Below are 14,145 nucleotides of genomic sequence, written 5' to 3'. Positions count from 1 at the left end.
TGAATAATTGGACTGCGGAGGACCTTCCTGTAGTCTTTAGGAATTTTTCAGAATAATTCTTGAAACATGTCTATTACTCTAGGGCCTAGGAGTAGTAAGATTACGTTTGTGAAAAAGGCTTATGATCATCAATTATTATTTTAATAAAACATAACTTTATTATCAATTTGGACGAATATGGTTTTTTTTTATCAATCAATATTTCGTTAAACTTTTGCAATTCTCATTCTTTCATTCATAGCACATAAAAAATCATTATTAGATTCATTCATTCTTTGTATATTCTTTCATTCCCCCACAGGTCCCTAGATATCAATGATATGAGCACTGATACCGTAACTCCTGATTTTTCTTGCAAGCAAGACATGCGTTTAGAGGAATCTCAGGATTTTGAAGATGTTCAAGATTGTGATGTGTCTCCTGATCTGTTAAGAATGGTAAAATAGGAGGAAAAATGAATTATGCTGCATGACAAAGAGACAATAGAAAATGTAGCCCTAGAGGAAGGGAAGGAGTTAAAAATTGGAACACTGATCACCGAGGACACAAGGCATAGTCTGGTTAAATTGCTTCGGGAGTTCAAGGATATCTTCGCATGGTCATATCAAGATATACCCGGATTGAGTACCGACATTGTAGTACATTGTCTTCTGATAAGACAGGATTGCAAACCAGTCCAACAGAAGTTGCAGAGAATGCGGCCAGACATTGTTCTAAAAATAAAAGATGAGGTTAATAAGCAGTTCAATGCAGGATTCTTAGAAGTGGTCAAGTACTCCAAATGGGTAGCTATTATTGTGCCGGTCCCTAAGAAGGACGGGAAGGTACGAATGTGTGTTGATTACAGAGATCTGAATAAAGCTAGCCCAAAAGAAAACTTTCCTTTACCGCACGTCGACACTTTGGTAGACAACAAGGCGGGACATCTGTTGTTTTCTTTTATGGATGGTTTCTCGGGGTACAATTAAATAAAGATGCATCCAGAGGACATGGATAAAACCACCTTCATAACCTTGTGGGGCACTTTTTGCTACAAAGTAATGCCGTTTGGACTGAAGAATATAGGGGCAACCTACCAGCAGGCCATGGTGAACTTGTTCCACGACATAATGCATAAGGACATTGAGGTGTATGTTGATGATATGATTGCCAAGTCGCGTACAGAAAAAGAGCACATTGAAGTTTTGAGAAGACTATTCTTGAGGTTGAGAAAGTTTCGGTTGAGGCTCAATCTGGCAAAGTGCACCTTTGGAGCTAGATCGGGAAAGCTATTGGGTTTCGTAGTCAGTGAAAAGGGAATAGAAGTTGATTCAGATGAAGTCAGAGCAATACGAGAATTTCCTCCACCACAAACTCAAAAAGAAGTTCGAGGATTCCTAGGAAGGTTGAATTACATTGCTCGGTTCATTTCACAACTAATTGAGAAATGTGATCCTATCTTTCGCCTCCTCAGAAAGCAAAATCAAGGTACTTGGGATGAGGAGTGCCAGAATGCTTTTGAAAAGGTCAAGAAGTATTTGTTGAATGCTCCGGTATTATCTCCACCTAGCCTAGATAAACTGTTAATACTGTACTTGTCAGTGTTCAGTAATTCTATGGGATGTGTGCTTGGTCAGCATGACGAATCAGGGAAAAAGGAGAAGGCAATTTATTATCTCAGTAAGAAATTCACTGACTGTGAAATGAGATATCAACCAATTGAAAAGTTGTGTTGTGCGCTGATTTGGACAACTCGGAGATTAAGACAGTACATGCTATACCATACCACTTGGCTCATCTCAAAGCTTGATCCATTGAAATACATGATGGAGTCAACGGCTCTAAATGGGAGAATGACGAGATGGCAAATTTTTCTTTCAGAGTTTGATATAGTCTACATAAGTCAGAAGGCTATAAAAGGAAGTGCGGTAGCAGACTTCTTGGCTAGTAGGGCTCTAGAAGATTATGAGCCATTGAACTTTGATTTTCCAAATGAGGAGTTAATGTGTATAGCAATGACCGAAGATTCTCCTTGGAAGCTAAATTTTGATGGGGCTTCTAATGTAGTTAGAAATGGAATTGGGGTAGTCTTGGTATCCTCGAATGGCGATCATTACCCATTTACGTGCAAGTTGGACTTTGATTGCACGAATAATATGGCTGAGTATGAAGCATGCATCATGGGACCCTAAATTGATCAATTAACAAAAGATAGTTTTGGGGTTACTTAAGGAGTTCGATGACATCACCTTCAATTATCTCCCACGAGACAAAAATCAGATGGCAAATGCTTTAGTAACCTTGGCCTCAATGATTAAGGCGAATAAATAGAAAGAGATGAGACCAATTCAAATGAGTGTCTACGAGGCTTCAGCTCATTGTTGTAACATTGAGAAGGAAGAAAAGGACGATAACCCTTGGTATCAGGATATATTATGATATGTGAGAGATCGTAAATACCCTGAACAGGCCAATGAAAATGACAAACGAACCTTGAGAAGGTTAGCTTGCGACTATGTCTTGGACGGAGATATCCTGTACAAGAGAAGGAAAGACCAAGTACTTTTGAGATGCGTCGATGATGTGGAAGCTAAGCTAATTTTAGAAGAAGTTCATGAAGGTATATGTGGGACGCATGCAAATAGGTTCATGATGGCAAGGCAAATCATGAGGTTTGGCTATTATTGGGCCACTATGGAAGGGGACTGTATCAACTATACCAAGAAATGCCATAAGTGTCCGATTTATGGGGACAAAATTCATATACCACCTTCTCCTTTGCATGTTATGACTCTTCCATGGCCTTTCTCTATGTGGGGCATGGATGTCATTAGACCAATATCACCGAAAGGTTCGAATGGACATCGGTTTATCATCGTGGTAATTGACTACTTTACAAAACGGGTAGAGGCCGCTTCTTATGCGAATGTTACTAAGTCAGCTGTGAGTCGATTCTTGAAGAAGGAGATCATTTGTCGGTATGGAATGCCTGAGAAGATCATATCCGACAATGCATTGAACTTGAACAACAAAACGATAGCAGAGGTTTGTGACCAGTTTAAGATCAAGCATCACAATTCTTCTCCTTATCGTCCAAAAATGAATGGGGCAGTGGAGGCCGCCAATAAGAACATTAATAAAATGGTAGGGAAGATGACTGAGACTTATAGAGATTGGCATAAGAAGTTACCGTTTGCACTCCTGGCCTACCGAACATCTGTCAGAACCTTTACTGGGGCAACCCCATTCTCGTTAGTTTATGGGATGGAAGCAGTGTTACCTATTGAAGTAAAAATACCTTCTCTTCGAATTTTGACAGAGATAAGGTTAGATGAAGCTGAATAGGTTCAATCCCGATATGACCAGTTGAACTTGATTGAGGAAACGAGGCTAAGAGCCATTCGACATGGTCAGATGTATCAGAAGCGAATGATGCAAGCTTATGACAAGAAAGTTCAACCAAGAGGGTTCCATGAGGGAGACCTTGTACTGAAAAAGATCCTTCCTATTCAAAAAGACTTTAGGGGGAAATAGATGCCGAATTGGGAAGGGTCGTATGTCGTGAAGATAGCTTTCTCTGGCGGTGCATTGATCTTAACAGAAATGGATGGGAAAAGTTTACCCAACCCAGTGAACTCAGACTTAGTTAAAAAATACTTTGTCTAAAGGAGAAGAGAATCCAAGGTGAAAACCCGCAAAGGGCACTTTGGGGTTTCAAAAAAATAAAAAAAAAGAAAAAAAGAAAAAAAAGAGGAAAAAGAGAAAAATGGAGAGGCCAAGGTGAAAACCCGCAAAGGGCGCCTTGTGACCAAAAGGGTTTTGAGTTGAAAACCCGAAAGGGTGACTCAAATTTTGAAGCATCCGGTAATCTTGCTCAACAAAGAACGAAGAACGTTGCATACTGGGGCATCGACAGAGTACTTTGAATCTTTTAAACACATGCCTTCATGAAGTTGATGTATAAGCGCTCAAGCGGCGATATCTAGAGCATCTAATTTTTGGCCTGTTTGCTATCTTTAGATTTTTTTCTCTCTTCTCAAAGATAGGCTTTTAGATTAATTTCCTTTGTATCTTTTTTGATAATTCATTCAAATCCAATTATTCTTAGAGATTTATTTATCTTTCATTATTCTTTAAGTATGTTACATTGAAATAATGATAGATGAACTAAATATGTTCACAAATGAAGTTTTGCGCATTACTCTGGAATTTCTAGATAACACAAGAAACTAAAACAAGACAATTGTTCGAGAAATTCACATAAGTAAGGGATGAAGGAACTCGAGGGATTTCTTTCTTCCAATTTAAAAGGAAAATGGACAAAACCAACGACTCAATTCTAAGGAAAGATTATCTTACAGACATCCTCAGTGGATCGTGGCATTTGAGGAAGGGGTACAAGCCTACAGGCTGAGCAAGAATAATACTTTGAGAAAAGAAAAGACAAATGAAGGAATGAGTGGTGACGTCTAGGATAGGGGTCATGTTCACAACATTTTGCATCATAACATGTTTAATTAGGAACATTCGACTCACTTCGATCATCGCATCCTAATTATCAGGCATAACCATTCTAAAGGTTATCAAAGACGACGCGCCTTAATCCCCTAAGCAGTAGGATAATAGGCTGTAGCATAGTAGATCTAGCTGAAGCAAGATCCAAGATGGTTTGGCATCCTTGTGCTTACAAGGAACAAATCGAAGACATGGCTAATTTGGCTTTCACGTGCTTGCGATGAAGCAAATCTAAGATGATTTGGCATCTCTGTATTGTCAGAGAACAAATCAAAGTTTGGCGTCTCCATATTCGACGAAGAGCAGACACATAGCAGATCTGGCCTTCATATGTTTATACTGAAGCAGATCCAAGATGGTTTGGTATCCTTGTGCTTACAAGAAGCAAATCGAAGACATAGCTGATTTGGTTTTCGCGTACTTACGCTGAAGCAAGTCTAAGATGATTTGGCATCTCTGCATTGTCAGAGAACAAATCAAAGTTTGGCGTCTCCAAATTCGATAGAGAGCAGACACATAGCAGATCTGGCCTTCATATGAAGCAGATCCAAGATGATTTGGTATCCTTGTGTTTACAAGGAACAAATCGAAGACATAGCTAATTTGGCTTTCACGTGCTTACGATGAAACAAATTTAAGATGATTTGGCATCTCGGTATTTTCAGAAAACAAATCGAAGTTTTGCATCTCCATATTCGACGGAGGGCAGACACATAACAGATCTAACCTTCAGATGATTAGACTGAAGCAGATCCAAGATAGTTTGGTATCCGTGTGCTTACAAGGAGCAAATCGAAGACATAGCTGATTTCGTTTTCGCGTGCTTACGCTGAAGCAAGTCTAAGATGATTTGGCATCTCTGTATTGTCATAGAACAAATCAAAGTTTGCCGTCTCCATATTCGACGGAGGGTAGACACATAGCAAATCTAACCTTCAGATGATTAGACTGAAGCAGATCCAAGATGGTTTGGTATCCTTGTGCTTACAAGGAGCAAATCGAAGATATAGCTGATTTGGTTTTCGCGTGCTTATGTTGAAGCAAGTCTAAGATGATTTGGAATCTCTGTGTTGTCAGAGAACAAATCAAATATTGGCGTCTCCATATTCGATGGAGGGCAGACACATAGCAGATCTAACCTTCAGATGATTAGAGTGAAGCAGATCCAAGATGGTTTGGTATCCTTATGCTTACAAGGAGCAAATTGAAGACATAGCTGATTTGGTTTTCACGTGCTTACGCTGAAGCAAATCTAAGATGATTTGGCATCTCTGTATTGTCCGGAAATAAATTGAAGAAGCAGATTTGGCGTCTCTATGTTCGACGGAGAGCAGATCGAAGATATCAACATGACAGTCATGAGTTTGCAAGTAGCAGATTGAAGACCAGGACCCAATAAGACCGGGCAAATTTGGTCTACTTTTATAGTCTTTGCTCGATTCCTATTACATAACAATGAGCAAAGAGGGGCACCTGTAATAGCCCAAATTTGTCCGGGCCTTAAAACCAAAAATGATAAATTGATAAATAAAAGTCCATTTATATAGTCCATTTACAGGCCCAAATACATTTTATTGACCCAAGACCCTAAACCCGGTTACACCCAACAGGTTTAAACTAGAATACTAAAACTACCCATTAACCCGTTTACACCCAACCCACAAGCAGATACGGCCCAAATGGCCCAATGTGTTAACAGATGAGGGAACCCTAGGCGCCGTAAACTGAAAGTTCCAAAAGACAAGCCAAGCGTCACGACCCTTCGGCTTCCATCATTCTAGCTACCCTCCATCAAGGCCATGATTCCAGGCTCTGAGTCACGCCGTGATCAACGCCACCGTTAGACCATCATCAGGCCTTCGTCATCGCCGGATTTCTCGTGAGCACCTGCAAAGAAAGGAAAGGAACCACAGCAAAAAGGGAAACAAACAGGGAAAGAAATCAAAGATTTCTTTCCCCAAAACACAATAATATGCAAAAGGGCTATAAAAACCCTTTTATAATCTGTAAATGTTACAGTTTTTTTTTTTGGAGAGCACATATACATAATAAAGACAGCAGTATTATCAAAGAACAAAGGTGATTCATTTTTTTAAATTTCTTTTTGTTATGAATATATGCATATGAAGGTTAAGAAAAATAGAAAGAAGAATAACTTTTGTTTCATTGAAAAAGGATTGCAATCATCGTACGCGACGGAGTCAAAGGTGGCGCGTGGGCACGTGAGAACCCGATGACAGAGGCATAATGGCACTCCGAGGGTCTGCCCACATCCTCCTTTCAGAGGATTTTTCTTTTTTTTTAAAAAAAAAAAACAGAATGTAAAAATGATTTCAAAGCCTTAAACTTGGTTTATATAAGCCTGATGAAAGGGTGTCGTTTTGGTTTAATTCAATAAACACAAAACGACGTCGTTTCTAGGCCTCAAGATCTGCGTGTTGACCTGAACCTGGGGAAGATCCGCGCGTTTCTGATATTTGAGGAAATATCCCAATTGGTCATTCCATGTCTTTAACTTTTGTAATTAAATCCAATTTATTTTTAATTTGGCCTAGAACTTTTTCTTTCAATCCAATTTAATCTTTGGGGCAACTTGGGAGTGAGTATGGAACGACGTCGTTCCTTGGGAATAGGGCATTTTACCCGATGAGTCCTTCACCCTTGGCGTACTTTCATTTAAATCTTAGATCAGTTTTACTTTTCTAATTTCGCTCCTGTAATTTTATAAAATTTTAAATTTAATCCTATGTGTTTTTTATTAATTTTATATTATATTATTTGTCTTATTCTAAACCTATATATATTTAATTATATAATTATACAATTATTTTTACCTATTATTTATTATCTATTAATCCTTATATATATACATTAGTTTTATTATTATTATATAATTTAGTAAATGTTATTTTGAAATTATTATTAAGTAATATGTTTTAAATTTGTATTATTTATTATATTACTATATTGTATATATATTTATCTTAAATCCTTTCCTTACATTACATTATTTTAATAATATTGTTTCATTCATTATTTTTGGTATATATTATTTAGTGTATTCTAAATCATTTTATAAGTGTAAAATTGTTTTACTTTTCTATATTATTACTTTTAATATATTATTTCATGTATTATACATTTCACATATTTACATTATGTTATATTATTATTTATATGTTATTATCCTTAACTATTGTATTTCATTAATTAATTACTTATATACTATATATTGTGATTTTAAACCCATATACTTTTATATTATATATTATATAATTATCTTATTAAATATGTATATTATTTTTTATATATTTTAAAAACATTATGTTTGTATTATTAACCCTTTTTTATTCTCCTTTTTAAAAAAAATATGTATTAATTCTTTTATTCTTTTAAATACCAAAGGTCGATTTAAAATCATTATTAAATGATGTTTTTATTTTAATGTTGATATATTCATATTGCTATTATTACTTTTTTATGATATTTTGTATGTATGTTTATATGTTGAATTGTATATCATGCATCATTTTTGTTCAATAAATTTGTTTAAATATATGTTGAATCACCATTTTATATGATTATTTTGCTTATTTTTCATGCAAGCTACATATTTTTGTATATATATGTTTTAGGTTAAAGATTTTCCATGTCTATTAATTAATATATGATTCATGTATATCATTAGGTCGTATTTATGCTCTTATTTGCCTATTATTTGCTTTAGTTTAATTATTTTATTATATGCATAATTATCCTATTATTTATTCTTCTTTTATATGGAAATGTTAGGTTTCTTTTGCATATTGCCTTAGTATTAACGTTTCATAATATTAAATATGACATGTCATCCTCATGCATTATTAAAAAACAAGATTCCAAAGTTTTCAAAAAAACATAAAAAGGCAATGTTTGGTGTTTGGAAGCTTCGAGAAAAGTAGTGCCCTAACTTACTGGGTTGCAATTTTTCTCGTTGAGTTCGAATGGTCAAGCACCCTTTTAAGTTTTTAAGGTTTTCAAAATGCGAGCAACTGTCTTGGAATTTCAAACCGTTGTGTCCTAACTTACTAGATATGGTGTTTCGAGATAGGGATTTTCAAAAAAGGGCTAGCTTAGTTTCAGATGCATTAAAAATATTACTTCCTAGCTTATTGGATATAATATTTTGATTCATTTGATACAAGAGAACCCTAATTCTCGAAATTAAAGAACTCTAAAGAGGATTGCATCTGAATAATTCTAAACTTCCGACATTAAAGACACTTGATAATCAATTAGGTACCAATTTTTGGGCGTTACGAGGGTGCTAGCCCTTCCTCGTACGTAACTGACTCCCGAATCCGTTTTCTCGACTTTCGTAGACCAAAATTAATGTCTTAAAACAAAACATTTTATAGGGTGATCCAATCACACCTAAAAAGATTGGCGGCGACTCTCGTTTTCGTTTTTCTTAAAGTCGATTCTCATTTTCCAGAACACGATTTAAAAATGGTTTCGACACACACATCCAAAACCAACCAATTCAAGCATTCAAATTAGACAATTTTATCTTTCATCATGGTATACCATTACATGCATATGTATTTGTCAACTTACCTTGGTTTAACTTAGGCATTCACATCATTGATCACATATTTTTAACATAACACATATGTATATCTATATCATAATAATCTACTTATTCATACCAAAATGAAATGATTTTTACTAGCCAAAATGACTAGTTAATAGTGTGACGATGCTCCAATGATCTCCAACCCTCATGAGCTTCAGAGTACTATAAAACAGGGGAAAATTAAAACGGAGTAAGCATTACATGCTTAGTAAGTTCGTATAACGAAAACTAAACTTACCAATCCTGTTTATTAAATTTAAGCACACAATATCATGTTTTCCATTCATTTGGCTAAATTGCCTAAGCATATACATTTAATCAAACATGTTAGTCACCAAAATCTTTATATCAATCAAGTAACATAGATGAGCTCATCAAGAAATATTCGTTCATGTCATTATCATTTCACCTCAAGATTTTCAAGCCATGTCAAGAGTTTTATGTCTGTTGAATCATTGAATTTTGATGGATGCTTAAGTAGTACACTTAAAGTGTACGATTCAATAATCTGCCAATTTCTTACTCAAGGGTACCCATTAAGGCACTTAACCAAGAAACACTCTCTCGAGCCACATATTGCATAACAATATTACCAATCCAGGATAAATCCTTTATATAACATAAGTTCAAAAGAGCTTGATTAGGATTACTAGTCCAGGTTAAACCCTATTCATAATGTATACTCGAGTGGTATTATATCGGGATTACCCGTTCGGGCTAAATACTTTCTATAACAAGGGCAATGGGATTACTCGTTCCAGCTAAATCCCGTCCGCAACAAATGCAGGACCCTATTAGTTTCGGGAAAGCGCATATAATCATCAGAATTCAACATTCAATCAGGACTTAACCCTTTATCAATATTTCAAGCATGCATCAAATTCTCCATCATAGCATACAAGTAAATCACATCAATATAACTCACATTACATACAAACACAACATTCAATTAACTTAATTACATGCTCGATTAAGTTACACGAACTTACCTCGACACTTGTTCGTGTAAAATGTCTACTAATCCAAAACCTTTTCTTTTCATCAATCTAACCTCAAATTAGTGTTGTCCGGATCTATATAATTGAATTTAACCATCAATTTCACACATTTCATATTTAAATGGACGCAATTTACGTCCTAAGAAAAATTACCACTTTGCCCCTAACTTTTTCATAAATTTTGATTTGTCGCTGGGCCCGGAAAATGAAACTTGTGCAAATTACTCCCTACTCCAAGCCTAACCTAATCCCCATTACAAATTTTATAGCACATGTATTCATAAAAGTTCTGAATTTTTCATCAAATTTTACAACTTTTCATTTTAATCTCTAAATCATGTTTTCATCAAAAATCACTTAGTAAAAGTTGTTTATCTATCAATAATCTTTCATTTTCTACCATGAATTTCTAATTTCCAGCATATACATCCATGACCCATTTTTCATATCTTGATAACTTTTCAAATTAATCCCTCAAATAGAGAGATTAAGTTATCTTAGTTTCAAAAATACCAAAATTACTAAAACTGGGACAAGGAATCTTATCCAATTAGGCCTTGAACATTTCGTTTCTCTCACCTAGGGTTTCCATGTGTTTTAGGTTGAAGATGACATAAAATAAGATGATATCTTTTATGTTCTTTTTAATTAATTAAGTATTTTACTATTTCAAATTTAGTCATTGCCCTTTTTCTATATTTCCATAGATGAGTCACCAAGAAAAATCTACATACTTTTCTTAGTGGTCTAATTACCATATAAGGACCTCTAGATTTGAATTCCATAGCTATTTAATCCTTATAGCTACTAGAATTCAACTTTCACATTTTATGCAATTTAGTCCTTGTAATTAAACACTTAAATCGATAAACTTTTTGTATCAACATTTTCACACAACATGCCTATTATATTACAGACCATATAATAAAATAAAAATAAACCTTATTTTTGGATTAGATTTGTGGTCCCAAAACTACTGTTCTGATTTCACTGAAAAATGGGTTGTTACATGCAGAATATGATGGTTTATTATCAGAGAGAGATGCCAACTGCTACTCTAAGAGAGTTACCTTTGCATGCAATTCTTTATTCTTAGAACACTTTTTTGTAGTTGTTCTTGTAGGATACAGTTATCTGTTTATTTTATCTCAAACTCAAAAATCTTTTCATTACATTGAGTCATCAATTTCATAATTGTTTGTTGCATTGATGTCATTCCTTCCTGACACTTGGATGCCACTTGCTCCTCTTCGAATGGATTCAATGAGGAAATCTTCTTTTGTATCTTAATACTAAACAATTCATTGCCACTAAAGGAAAGGATCAAACACCTTCCATATTCAAACATTTCATTAAATCCCTTCTCTACCAATTGCCCCACGCTCAACAAGTTTTGATCAATCTCAAGTACAAATAGAACATCTAAAATCAACTTAGTTCTAGCCCATCTCTCTATTGCTACTTTGCCTCTTCCCTTCACTTCTAGGTACTATCCATTTCCTATCCTTACTCTCGACTTCAATGTCTTGTTAATGTCTTTAAATAACTTCTCATCACAAGTCATGTGTTTGGTGCAACCACTATCAACTAACCAGCTGTCACATGGAGTGCTTGATGAGAAGTAAGAGGTAACAAATAGTTGGTCCTGTTCTTCTTTAACTGCAGCATGTGCTCCACTTTGCTACTGATTTCTTAGTTCTTTACAAAACCTTTCAATATGCCATATCAAGTTGAACCTTCTGCATTTCACATTTGGCCTTCCCCAGCACCTGAAATGGGAATGATTTTGTTTTCCACAATACTTTCATGAAGAATACTTGTTAGAATTTCTAGTACCATTACCTTTTGTAACAATTTCTAAACCACTATTGCCATCATTCTTCTTCTCATTCCACATCTGGTCCACTCTTCCTTCACTCTATTGCACCTTAGGTTTCATTACTCCTTCTATGCTTCCTTCTTGTCTTTTTACACTCATTTTCTCTTGTTTTTGTAAAGCACTGATCAACTCCACTACTCTCAACTGAAAGTCATTGGTTTTTTCCAAAGAGGCTATTATTGCTTCATACTTCTCAGGCACAGCGACTAGTATTTTCTACACCAGTCTAGAATTAGAGAGATCAATCCCAAGAACTCTTACCTTGTTGGCAATATCTATCAGCTTGTCTGAGTATTTTTTTGATTAACTCAAATTCCTTTTGTAATAGCCCTTTTTCAATAAAATCGAAACAATGGTTTTAGGACCACAAATCTAACGTAAAAATATTTATTTTCTTATTATTTTAATGTCTACAGTATGCTAGCATTATTGTATAAGAATTTTGTTAAGAAATTTTATCATTTGCATGTTTAATTTGATGAAAAGGATTAAATCGCATAAAGTGCAAAAGTGGAGTTCTAGTAGCTAAAGTATTCAATGGCTATAGAACTTTAAAGTAGGAGTCCTTATATTGCAATTAGACCATATAAATTGTTAGTGGACTTTTATGGTCATTAAAAATGATATTATAAAGGTTAATTAATAAGGTTAATGTTGTAATTTGATAATTAAAAGTTATTAAAATATAGAAAACAAAAGATAAAGCATGTATGTTCATCTTTTCAATCGAATATTGAAGGAGGGGAAGCCATGGAAGCTTGAAACTTTTAGCCATCACTCTTTTGCTTGCATGTGAGTAGATTTTGCCCCATTTTTAATGATTTTTATGTTTTGGGGATCATTGTAGCTTAATCTAGCTAGCCCTGGGACTAATTTGTGAAACTGTCAAAGTATTAGGGTTTTACCATTAATGAATTTGCAAGATTTTTTTATGTTTTATGGAAGAAAATGGCTAGTTGTTGATAGTTAAACAAATTTTGTTAAATGATTTTTGATGAAACTGTCAAATAAGGATTGAATTGAAAAATAGAAAATTTTACATGGTAAAATTGTGAAATAAAGGAAATATAGAGCTTTCTAGGGACCTAATTGATATTCAACTATGATAGATTAGGGTTGCATTGCATGAATTTCCATTTTTGTGAACTAGGGACTTAATTGAAAAGAAATCAAATGTATAAGGGCAAAAGTGTAATTTTTGCAAACATGTGAATTTGGTTTGAATTGAATAAAGCAGTTTTTAAATTGGTTGAATTTATTTATTTGGATCAATATATATTTCAACCAGATTTAAATCGAAGGAAGACAAAAGTTGTAGATTAGTCGATCGTACTCCTTCGCGTTGGTGTCGATGTAAGTTCATAATAGTAAATTGCTTAATTAAATTTCTTTATGTATTTTTACTCTTAATTTAGTGGAAAATTGATGTACTTCGGTACCCCTGGATGCACTTACGTGCCCCTGTTGTACTGTGGTACCCCTGAATGCACTTACGTGTCGTTATTGTACTTTGGGACCCCTGAATGCACTTACATGCCCCTGTTGTACTTCGGTATCCCTGGATGCACTTACGTGCCCCTGTTGTACTTTGGCACCCCTGAACGCAATTACATTCCCTTGTTGTACTCCGATACTCCTGATAGCACTTTCTTGTTGTGTTTATGATTCAGTAATATCAATCAAGTAATATAAGACCTTCAGTCATTTAATGTTGAGTTAAATAAATTGTTATGTATTTACTAAGCTTTATAATCTTATATGTGTTTGTGTGTCGTTTTGTAGATTACTTTTGCTGACTTGGGATAGATCGAAACTTCATCACACACCATCCATCATCGTTAGTAGTTTTTGAACTCTTTTGGGATCGTGGCATGTATCTGTGGAAATATAAGTATATAAGTATATATGTGTCTAGTTAATTTTGGTACAATAATGAACTATTAAGTTATGTGTTTGAACACTTTTTCTTCTAGGTTATGTACACGTATCTTTTGACTTGATAAAATTATATGGACGAAATCACTTGTGAATGGTTTAATGTTGATGAATTAAGTGTTATTCTAGCATTTATATCTTGGTTAGGTGTTTGAATAAATAGAGATGAAAGACTAGTTTAAAAATGCATGTTGTGAATGTTTTGTGACATGTTTGAAATGTGG

Source organism: Gossypium arboreum, chromosome 4, assembly GCF_025698485.1.
Source record: "Gossypium arboreum isolate Shixiya-1 chromosome 4, ASM2569848v2, whole genome shotgun sequence".
NCBI lineage: Eukaryota > Viridiplantae > Streptophyta > Magnoliopsida > Malvales > Malvaceae > Gossypium > Gossypium arboreum.
The sequence above is the reverse complement of the archived record's forward strand: the minus strand, read 5'-3'. Positions refer to the sequence as shown.